The 12,362-nt window shown below is 36.7% G+C and overlaps 1 protein-coding gene and 1 long non-coding RNA gene across 5 annotated transcripts in view; one reads left to right on the top strand and one right to left on the bottom strand.

The window, feature by feature from the left end:
* Rap1 (RAS oncogene family member Rap1) overlaps positions 1 to 12,362 on the bottom strand; it is a 71,590-nt gene that overhangs the window by 23,897 nt on the left and 35,331 nt on the right. The gene's annotated exons all lie outside the window — the stretch shown is intronic.
* LOC138187809 (uncharacterized) lies at positions 10,477 to 12,240 on the top strand. Its single transcript, XR_011175263.1, has 3 exons — positions 10,477 to 10,557; positions 11,467 to 11,693; positions 11,882 to 12,240. It is a non-coding gene; the product is annotated as an uncharacterized LOC138187809 (long non-coding RNA).

Raw genomic sequence — 12,362 nt, 5'->3', positions numbered from 1 at the left:
GGAAAAGCGGCGCAACGCTAATTGCGCGGCCAACTATTGTTTTTCGACGCTGAAGCGCGATGGAAAATATCGCGCGACACTGGCACGCGCGTCGAAAGTTCGCCGATGAAAATCACGCGTGAAATTTTATTTACGAGTTTTCACCTCTGTTTTTAGCTGTTTTCCTCTTTCTTTGACGCGGACGATGTTTAGTTTTTTTTTTCTTTTTTTTTTTTTTATAGATCGGCCTATTTTGAACGCGGCTCTAATCTATTATACTCTGACAGACACGTCAAAAATTCTACGGTGGAAATTTATGATTTATGAACAAATTTTGCTCCACTTTGTTTCTTTTTTTGGGCTGATTTTCTTTTTATCTTGTACGGAACATCTGACGCTTCGTTCAATTTTCAGATTTTTCTGATTTTTCTTGAAACTTTAAGCGATGTTTCGATCTATCGTACTTTGGCGGGCATTTCAAAAAATCACACGTGAAATTTTATTTACGATTTATGAACAAATTCTATTTCGCCTGTTCCTTAGCTGTTTTCTTATATTTTTTTTTTTTTTTGTTCTTCTTTCTTTTCTTTTCTTCGGCACGGAGAATTTGACGCTTCGTTAATCTTAGAATCGCTTATATTTTTAGACCTTCTTGAACTGGCCTATATTAAACGAGGCTCTAACCTATTATATAGATATTTTAATTTGTTTACAGTTTATGATTATTGTCGAGTTACACTGTCGAGTAGCTTCAAATCGATACATCTCGAACTTTAGTAACTTCCGAAGTAAAAGCTACATCATAGTCGTCTATTCTGTGGTATGTTTTATTCGTTGCCCTTTGCAAAATTACGCTGTGCCTTTGATGCTTTTTATTTTATTAATTTCCCTCTATCCGCCACTGTACAATAATATTCATAATTAATTCGCAATATTTGTAAGAGACATTTCATTCGTTTTAAAAATATGCGATACATCGGTTATTAATTAACAAATGTAATCAATAGATAATATTTAACAAATGTATTATTACATTCGTATTTACAACGACGAAAGGGAATTACTTTTATTCGTATTTACAACGATGAAAGGGAATTACTGCAACTCGTCTTTTTCGATTTCCAGCTGTGGAAAAACAAAATTCTCATTCAACCATCAAGGGATTTTAATCAGTCGTACATTTTATCTTTCACAAGCGAATATTGGTCTCGTACGATTGAAATATTGTTCCAGATATTCGTAATTATTTCAAATAATCGACGATGCGAACTTCAGAGGAGCCAACGTTAAACTGCGCGGCTGAGCTTTCGAAGGGAACCGAAGTTTGGCTAATTTTATCGTTCGCTCGACACTTTCGTCGCTATTTTTCGCTCGACGTCCCTTCTCTGCGACATCCTTCTCTTTGTGAAATCGTAGAAACTCCATGTTTCTTTCGCCTCGACCAATTCTGTTTCTTCTTTTTAATTTGTAAACACGAGACGTTAACGTCCCATTGCTCGGCCATTTATTATCGAAGCAAAGCGAAACTTTCTTAGGAGAAAGAATTCGGATTAAATTTCGAATTAGAAACATTACTCTGCAGAGAAAATTCTTTTTTCGTTCTATCGTAACCCGTGACCACAAAGAATCTTCGTTTTATCGATAGAACTACCGTTGTTGCTTATTTTCGTAAATCAGAGGAAAACTTTCTTACGAAAAGCTTCAAGAAAATTTCGTTAAGAAGAATTCGGATTAATTTCTTGATCAAAAACATTGCCAGTTTTCAAGGGAAATTCTTTTCTATTCTATTGTAATCCACGAAGAATTTTATTAATTATCTTTTTATTAGTAACACTCCGATGTTTTCTTGTTCTCATAAAGCAGAGCAACACTTTCTTACAAAGTACGAATCATATTAAAACAAAGGAATTGCGGAAAATGTTAATTCCAATCGAAAATACTAATCCCGAAAAATTTGTCTTCCACGAAGATTATGATCGCGATACAAGACAAAAATACGTAATTTACGAAAGATCGATATGTCGATAATTAAAAAGGACACGGAAAATATTCCTAACGACGTCTTAATCAACATTGCAAGCCTGAGTTTTTCCATTTTTTCTTTACTCTGCAATCGCAGCTTTCAACGTACTCTCCCCTTCTTTTTTTTATCGAGCAATATGCAATCTCTCTCTCTTTTTTTTAACAGTTAAACGTGTAATAGAACAGCGACCTGACCTGACCTGACCTGACATAACATCATCGGACTTTTTTCTTCCTGGACTCTTAGTCAGGGAATGGCTAATGGAAACGACACGAGCAACGTGCGCGAACACGAAAAATAGAATGCAACGGATTCTGCAGTGAAATTATAGTTGAAACGTTAATTGACTGGTCGGCGAATCAAGTATTGGGAAATGCGGCTGAAAAAATCCATCGAAATAGAAATCAGCTTAACAGAGTATTATAAATCGTTGGGTAAATTAAACGTCATGTTTAAAGCAGGATAAATGCTTGTGTAACTGTAGAGGATTGCGAAAGAAGAAATTATCTGTAGTTGTTGGGTATTGTTGAATGAGAATAAAAAAAGGAGAAGTCTATATAAAGTGGTTTTCTAATGGAATTGCTCAAGGTCGTTGTTATATCGTTCCAAGCGACTATACTTGACGTACGTGTATCTGGAAGATAAAAATGTAATGTAATGCTTCTAAAAATTATTCAAAGAAAAAGAATTACCTTAACATTGACTGCACTTTTTTTCTAGTAAATAAAACCATCGCAATTTCTTTGTATGTCTGTCAACATCAGTTAGTAAAATTATCCGCCATAATTATAGCATGGTATCATATTACCAAAACAAGTATACCATTCAGCATAATGAAACAAGCAAAAGAATTATGTTTTAAAGAATAAATTCTTATAAACAATTGGAAATCATAATCTCGATACATTTAACTCAACGTTTCCTAATAAAATCGTGCACCATAATAAAATAGCCAAAGGAATTGTCAATTTCTATTTCCATGAGGAGAAAAAGATATTTTCTTCGCTACGTCAAAAGAACATTGCACTGCGATAAAAGGGGCTAAAAATCACCGCTGTCTCATTCTATAAAACCGAAACCATCTGGACATATCTTTGTACCTAACTCAGCATCTCGTAGCAAAATTATCCACCGCAATTTACGACGTGTACTGGCGAAACAAGTATGCTATCCGCCATAATAAAATACCTAAAGAAATCGTCAACATTTTCTTTCATAAAAGAAGAAAGGAATTCTTTGAATGAATTGCCACAATGGAACTAGCTAAAAATCACCGCTACTCTTCTTATTATAAAACTAAAACTGTCTCAAAATCTTCGTACATCTAACTCAATACTCTCTAGTACAATCATCCACTAGAATAAAATACTCAAAGGAATTACCAACTCCTGTTTCCATAAAGAAAAAAAAAGAAAAGAAGAAAGTAAAAGTAAAGAAATTCTTTCTTGACTACCCCAACAACTTACTACGACAGTAAGTTCGATTTACTAATGTCATCAACTCCGCCTCTCCCTGAGAAACAAACATCGAACAACGTCCCTCTAATAAAACCATCCATCGTAATTCATGGTACTTCATGAAACAGCTACATCATCCAACACGACAAAATACTGCAAAAAATCGTTCTTACACAAAAAAAAGAAGAAAAAAGGAAGAGGAGAAGTTCTTTCTTTAATCACCCCAACAGCTACTTCGTTTATCTATGTAATCGACTCCGCTGTTTCCGAGAAAGATGACCGACACTCCGCAACAAAAAACCATCCGCGTAATTCGTACGTTCGTATTCATACGTACACAGAATCGAAACGGCTACGGCATCCACCGTAACCGAACACCCAAACAAACCGTCAACTTCTCCTTCCACAGAAGAAAAAAAAACTCTTTGTTCACTGCCTCGAAAACTTGCTGCTGTAATAAAACTGTTCAAAAATCGCTGGTATCCGTCTCATATCCACCGTTGACCAAACTTCTCTTTAAAACTCCTCCTCATCGTCCCTGATCCACGGACGAGAGGCTCGGCCTTCGAAACAACCCCGAAGTCATCCTCACCCACCCACCCCATCCATCCCTTTTGTGGGACGTCGTCGTTATCCAATTAGACGTCTCGATTCCTGCCGCTGCCCCTCCATTGTCCCGTTGTTTCTCTCTGGCAATGTTTAATATCGACGAAAATCGCTAGGCTGCAGAGGCAAGGACGATTAAAAATGTACGTCGGGGCCGCGTGGGCCTCTAAGAAGCCGAGAAAGAACGAGAGGGTGGGTGTGGATCGGGGGGATGAAAGCGGCGGACTGCTCTATTGTGCGAAACTGTGTCACAGGGACTGGGCTTGGGCGTCCGTAAGGCAAGTGCGCAAAGTGAAGAGCCGCCTCTCGCCGTCCATTTTTCCATCTACAAATGATTTCTGCGGCGTTATCGCTGGTGCGCGAAACTCTGCTTCTGGATAGGGAGGAGAGAGAGGAAGCGCGGCCAGGGGGAGAGATGTGCGCGGCCTCGTGAAAACTCAGAGTCTCGTAGATTCGCAATGGTTCGCCGCATTTTTACATTAACAGTAACCGTTATTTGTTATTTTTAATATATGTGGTAAATTCTATAGAATTCAAACTACCCGCCAAACGATATTTTTATTTTTGCTTTGTTTTACCAGCAGCCATTTTACTGAATAGGTTAGATCGCAAGAGAAGAACGGTAATTTAGGACTTGGAAAATCGAGAATTGATTTTGGGTCAAATTTGGGTCGAGGTCAAATTTGTGGTAGACTTGTTATTAACTGTTATTGTATATCATTTAATTTATTCCCGAAATAAACTCGATTTTCCAGTAATCGACCGTCTGATTTACACCAAGCATTTACGTTATTACATATGTATTATCGATGATAGTTATTCTACGTGGTATATGTGTATTATACGTAAGACGATGGTGTTTCTTGGAATTCTCCATGGAGTCTTTCACTCTTACCGCTTGTTTCCTAAATCTCGTACAAAGAAGTTCTATTTCGTCCGCCATACGGTGTATAGTATACAGTATCCTATGGAAGAATTTGAATTTTCACGTGTACGTACGTTACAGGATTTCCAATGGCGGTTAAATTTGAGTATCTGGAGAAAAGATTCTGCCTGTGAAGAAATTATTAGACACTCGTTTTTGTAATATTTGCAATATTTGTAATATTGTTTTTGTAATATTTGTTTTGCAACTTCGTCTCATTCTACCTATACTATTTATTATTTTATATTTAGTTGAAGAGAAAAAGGAAGTAAAAAATGAAAATCAAAGTCATTTCTTGGCCAAAAACGCTTTTCGAATTTAGAACGAAAGTCTGACTTCAGCTTCAGACTATTTCAGTTTGTATTTTGCTATAAAGTACATATACGTGTAGAACTATGCACAAGTTTTCTAAAGTATTTTAATTAATAAAGAAGCCACGACATATTTTGCTATAACAAATAACAAAAATCTTTTTTTTATTCTTTTTCTTTGCTTCTCTATATTTTTCATTTTATATATGGTCTGCTGATACTCGTTATTGGTTTGTCAACCTGATTTTGTCCTCTTTCGCTCTCGTGTGTTTTTTTCCCGGCGATGTTTGGTTTTTTAACCTGATGAATTGGAAACCGGAGATGAAAGCACATTTTGACGGTAGCTTTCGAGAATCGAACACTCGCGGTTCATACGAAGGAATGCGATACCTACACACACGCGCAACCACACACACGTATGCAGATATATCAAGCGTATAAACTCGAAAATTCAAGAAACTAACCGAAACAGCTACGTTTCTACGGAATAAGAAGACATATGAAAAAAATGAAAAAAAAAATGAACTGACCAGAATATTGATATTAAAGATTATAGTGTTGCGAATAGTTGATTCGATTTGAACGATTCGTATGTCTCCACGATGTGATAAATTTAAATATCCAAGATCAATGTACGTTCAGGTACGTAAAATCAAATGTTCTAATAATATGCTAAATTTTCCGCTTACTTTTAAGTCAAAAGTTCTCCGTCATTGGATTTTAACACGAAAAGAAAAAGTTTGGTCGTATAAACTTACCAAAGTCGCTGAGAAAAATCACAATGGGCATCGAATCGCACTGCATCCGAAATTAGAGCTCATAAAGACCATACCGAACCATCGAACTGTGTCACTAAAGTTTCATGAAAACGAGACCTTGAACGGTACCTCAAACCCCTATTCTAATATAAACCTCCGATTACACTGGGTCAAATCGATATTATCTAATTCTTCTCCTTTTTTTTCTTTTTTTTTTATTAATACCATGGATTCAAAGCCTGTTGACAAACAATTAATCGATAAAACAATTTCCTAGTAAAATACATGAAAAAAAGAAGGAAAGTTGACGATTTTTTGAAACACGAGGGACGAGGGTTTTTTAAATTTTTGACGAGTTTTTGAGAAGTAGATAGAAAGTATTCGTACATGTTATACAATATTATGTTTATAAACAAACAAAGAAATTTTTTTTCGCAGGATCTGTTCGGATTTTCTACGATGAATTTTTGTTTAAAAAAACGCATAATGATCTTGTAAGAAGAAAAAAGAAAAGAAAAGCAAGCAAATGAAAGATTATCAAGAACTTTAAAGCTGAGAACGAAAACAGAAATCGAATTGTTTCTTAGAACTGGAGGTTCAACTATGTAATTTCTTCAGATTTCTGAAGACTAAAGAAATCTACTAAGTAATTCATACTAATTCGAAAAGAAGAAGAAAAAGGTACTAAACGATCGTAAGTACTTTACGAAGAAACTTACAAACTTCAAACTCCGAGAATCGGGAGAAAAATCGAACAACTTCTTAATTTGTTTCATTGACTATTAGCAAATTATCGAACTCTTCGATAATTGAATCAACATTTCAATTGCCAAAGTTCCGATACCTTCTGTCTGCGACTTTAAGAAGAAGAAAAACTGATAAACTGGAAGATCTTCAAGAACTATATGATTCCTCGATCTGTTTAATAAATCGTTAAACAAATTATGAAATTATGCAATGACTGATTTCTCTTTCAAAATATCTTACACCATGCTATCTCCGCTATTAAATAAAACTTTCTTCGGCTATTTCATTCATCGTTAAGAAAATTACCAAATTATCCAACGTTCGCACGTTTTCTATCCAAAATTTCCCACGTTATAGTCTTCGTATCTTACGTACGTCGTAATTCATCGTCGAACAAATTATCAAAATCTCATTTCAATTCTATCAGAAATAATTGACCGCGCGTTTTTCTACACAAAATTTCCCACAACATAGTTTTCTTATCTTACGTATATTGTAACTCATCGTCGAATAAATTATCAAATTCTCATTTCAATTCTATAAGAAATAATTGAATGCGCGTTTTTCTACACAAAATTTCCCACATCATAGTTTTCTTATCTTACGTACATTGTAACTCATCGTCGAACAAATTATCAAATTCTCATTTCAATTCTATAAGAAATAATTGACTGCGCGTTTTTCTACACAAAATTTCCCACATCATAGTCTTCTTATCTTACGTACATTGTAACTCATCGTCGAACAAATTATCAAATTCTCATTTCAATTCTATAAGAAATAATTGACTGCGCGTTTTTCTACACAAAATTTCCCACATCATAGTCTTCTTATCTTACGTACATTGTAACTCATCGTCGAACAAATTATCAAATTCTCATTTCAATTCTATAAGAAATAATTGACTGCGCGTTTTTCTACACAAAATTTCCCATTCCATAGTCTTCTTATCTTACGTACGTCGTAACTCATCGTCGAACAAATTATCAAATTCTCATTTCAATTCTATCAGACATAATTGACTGCGCGTTTTTCTACACAAAATTTCCCACATCATAGTCTTCTTATCTTACGTACATTGTAACTCATCGTCGAACAAATTATCAAATTCTCATTTCAATTCTATAAGAAATAATTGACTGCGCGTTTTTCTACACAAAATTTCCCACATCATAGTCTTCTTATCTTACGTACATTGTAACTCATCGTCGAACAAATTATCAAATTCTCATTTCAATTCTATAAGAAATAATTGACTGCGCGTTTTTCTACACAAAATTTCCCATTCCATAGTCTTCTTATCTTACGTACGTCGTAACTCATCGTCGAACAAATTATCAAATTCTCATTTCAATTCTATCAGACATAATTGACTGCGCGTTTTTCTACACAAAATTTCCCACATCATAGTCTTCTTATCTTACGTACATTGTAACTCATCGTCGAACAAATTATCAAATTCTCATTTCAATTCTATAAAAAATAATTAACTGCGCGTTTTTCTACACAAAATTTCCCACATTATAATCTTCTTATCTTACGTACGCAATTTGCTATGAATTAAGAATCTCTTAATCTGTTTGACCCATCGTTAATACAAATTGTAAAACTCCCCAATCATCGAATAAATATATTTTATTCGAGATTTCTCCCATTATATCCGGCGCTTCATCGTGAATCAAGAATGCCTTAATCTACGTTTAACCGATCATTAAGCAAATTATAAAATTCCCCGATAATAAAGTCAACATTTTTCATTCGAGATTTCTGACATCCTATCCTTATTCATTATGAATCAAGAACATTTCGTTTCCACATTTTTGCCCCCTTTCAAAACCTCCTCTTATCACGGTTGTAACTTATCTGGCGAATATATCACGATAACTGTACGATATATTAGCGGAAAAATTACTTCCTGCAGCACTTAGTAAGTGCAATTTATTTCCGCGACACGAGAGGATAAAAAAGTAGAAGAAAAAGAAGGCGAGAAAGAAGAAAATGTCAGGTGGCCAGGGCTAAGCGAATAAGTCGAACCGCCTGTAATGCGAATAGTAATTCAATTTCCGTCGCGTAATAGAAATTACTTCGAGAATTATGTGATCTCGCCGGATTTTCCTCTGCTCTGTCCACGCCAATTTTTCATCGTCCCTGTTCCAACGATTTTATCGCGAAATATTTGCATATTCAAAAACATATTAATTGCGGAGATGAATTATTTCTTACATTTCCTTTTACAAGCCATTTTCAAATATAGTGTATATATATGTAAAGTCATTTTCTCTCTATTTCGAAATTTCCAAGCGTCGATTTTTATATTTGTAAAATTGAACGAGCACGATTGACTTATGGACCGAATGGCCACGAAAGACATCGATTTAAATCGACCAAAGTATAAGATTTATATAAGTAAATCCAGAGACACGTACGAATGGAGAATGGTAAAAAGAAAACGAAGAAATTGATTCGAGTACCCTAAATTTCCGACGAATATCCGAGAAACTTTTAAAGCAACAATAAATATCGCTATGGGACGAAGTTTATTTATTCGGAGATTATTTCAAGAAAAAAAGAATATTTAAATTATACAGATCTTAATTTTTAACCTTCTCAGAATTGGAGATGAATTTTTTGAATTAATCGATACGATACGTTGATACCGTATAACGTTGTGATAAGAGAATCTTCTGGTGGAACAAAATTTTTGTTCAAATACCATTTACAGGGAAATTACTGCGAAAGAAATTATTCGAATCTGTGAATAGGGAATATCGAACCACATTGTTTGAATAAAACGACGATATACAGTAGGATCGTATACAGAAACGGATTTATCTTAGAAAAGGTCACGGGCTAAGTACCGTACGAGGAAGGATTTTCTCGAGCAGCGATTTCTCGTTTATCGTTCGTCTTGCTCGGGGAATTTCCACGGCATTGAAAAGCGCGTTATGAAACGCGAGAATCCTCCGATACATCCGACGTACGCGTGCACGTGATCGCATCGGGCAGGCAAAGGGAGGCCATGAAAATGAAAACCTTCTTACATACAAAAATATAGAGAAACAACGCACGTATTCCATTCTGTTCGTCTTATCTGCTTGCTCTTCGCATTTCCAGAACGCCGAGCTACGGTTATTCGCGTTAATAAGGCCGACCACATCGAAAAATATGGAATGGACGAAACTGATAACGATAAAAACCGAAGATACGAAGAAAATGCCAACTAGCAAGTTTTACAAAGACAAACACGAAATTGACACAGCATTTTGCTCCAAGGACCAAAGGGAACAGAACGAAAAGAGAGAAACTCGACTGAAATACTCTGAGACTGACGCGAGAACAGCCAACTACAACTCGTTTATCCGAAAGTTCGGATAAGAGAGGCTCACCGGCTATCCCCACCCGTTATATTATAAGTTCGGATACGAGAGACTGCCGTTCGGATGACCGAGTTTGTGTAATTCGTTTTCACGATTACACGATCTTTGGTTTCGTGATGGTAACTATGGAAACGGCACGTATCAGTTTACCCAACAATATGTCGTGCGATAAATTTGTGTGTGTGTGTATATATATATGCGAATACAAATATATAAATGCTGCAGATATGAGGTGAGAAAAAAACTCGCGGTTCACGCTTTGTTTACGCCACAGAGTGCGCTCGTTGGTGCTTCTCCTCAGCCACACGCAGGACTTCGTGAAATGCAATATATATATACGTAAGAACGAAATACATCAGTGATCCTAGTGTTAGGTAATAGAGACTCGCTTAGGAGTTCGTATGTGTGAGGTTGGGTCTGAATTTTTTGTATAAACGAGGTTCTACTGTATCAACAAGGAGACGTATATTACACGTAGCGTTACACGTAGTACGAGGATCAAATAACATAGATCTTCTTTGTAAAGACTCTGTTCGTAACTTTGTATTTCGATAAGACGTTTCAGAAAGGTAGAATTCGGTTGTCGTTGCCTCGCCATCGGATTGCCACAATGTTTTCGCCGCAGCTTCGGTGAAAGCGGAGGGTCAGGTCGGAAGCTAATTGCACGCGAGTTGTTCCACTTGTTCGTCGCTGTTGAAACGTCGTCCTCCTAACGTCTCTTTAAATGGTCGCGATTTTGTGGAACTCGGACTCTCTCTCCCACGGAGGAAAAGCCATACTTCCACGAAGCAATGTATCAAGTTTAGAGCAAATTTCGCCGACTGTTACCGTGCTCCGTCAGTTCCCGGAACAACTTCAACGTTCGCTGGCGTTGCACCGGTCTTTTGGATGCGATCGACGTCCGCTAGAAAAACCGACTTACGCCATGCAAACGCCTGGGTTCTTGATACTTTTTCACGTGTTGAGTTTCACAGCGACGGCGTAGCGTCTTTGTGGAAAATGGTGGCAAGAGGTTGCGAACGAGAGATTACGTACCTCCTTAACATTTAACAAGATATGTTTCAAATTTTGCTGCAAGTAGCACGCTACAGAGACGGAACGAACTTATGGGACGACGAAGATACCTAAACAACTTCCTATTTAAGAACAATAATTTATAATTTAAAATCTGTCATTTAATAGATATCTCTATATTTCTTCCTCCTCCAGCGTACATCGAGATCGAACGAGAAGAGGAATGAGAAATCTATGTAAAACAACAATCTCCTTTTTATATCCAACAGGCAAAAATTAACTAGACGTACGACGTATACATGTTCCTTCCGCTGTCTTCAATCAACAAAAAATCCACCCTGTCGATTCTCCACCGCGTGCAACATTCCCAGAACACGTAAAAAGTGCGGTGGAAACTCGTGTAACCGACGCAACTCGATTAATCTTATCAGAAGGACGAGGCATCGACTCGTAGCTACTACCTTGGCGGCAAGGGTTTACTAGTTCCTGCCCCTAGGTAAAAGGATACGCGAAAGTTGCGAAAACCGATAGTTCTGCCATTAATTCCGCTTCGTTAGCGCTTCGAGAATACTTCACGCGTACTAGATTGCAGAGAATCGTAGAATGAGCGAGAGAGAGAGAGAGAGAGAGAGAGAGAGAGAGAGAGAGAGAGAGAAAGACACTGGAATTAATTCTATTTTGCAGAGAAGTGCGCTACAGTGCAACCAATTGCATCTTCGAGCGTCTCGAGGCTCGTGTTTCACCCTGCTTTAAGGACGACCTCGCTTCTAATTAACATAAATACTCGGCCAACGACGGTTTACAGCGAGTTCATTGTGCCGGCCACCCGCCAGCCTCCTCGCAAATATTGACGCACAGTGGATTTTATGGACAGATTATGGTTGCTCGAAATGGGATCGTAAAGCGTGAGTAGTAAGAGGGTGATTTAGTTGGCTCGGGGTTGGCTTTACTTGGCGACTAGTGGACTGCAGATTTTTCTGCATTTGTGACAAGTTTGATGCTTCGAAATATGATACAAAGAAATATGTATAATATTGAAGGTATGATCGTAATATTTAGTTAATAATATAATTGAATTAATAAATGCAGTTAACCAAATTATTGGCTATACACAGTTATAGTTAGTAATATAAGTATGGTTAATCATTTAGTTAACACTAACCTT

This window comes from Bombus flavifrons, chromosome 15 (assembly GCF_040668555.2).
Source record: "Bombus flavifrons isolate JBK064 chromosome 15, iyBomFlav1_principal, whole genome shotgun sequence".
NCBI classification, from domain to species: domain Eukaryota; kingdom Metazoa; phylum Arthropoda; class Insecta; order Hymenoptera; family Apidae; genus Bombus; species Bombus flavifrons.
Note: the sequence above shows the minus strand (reverse complement) of the source record. Positions and strands in the feature narration are given on the sequence as shown.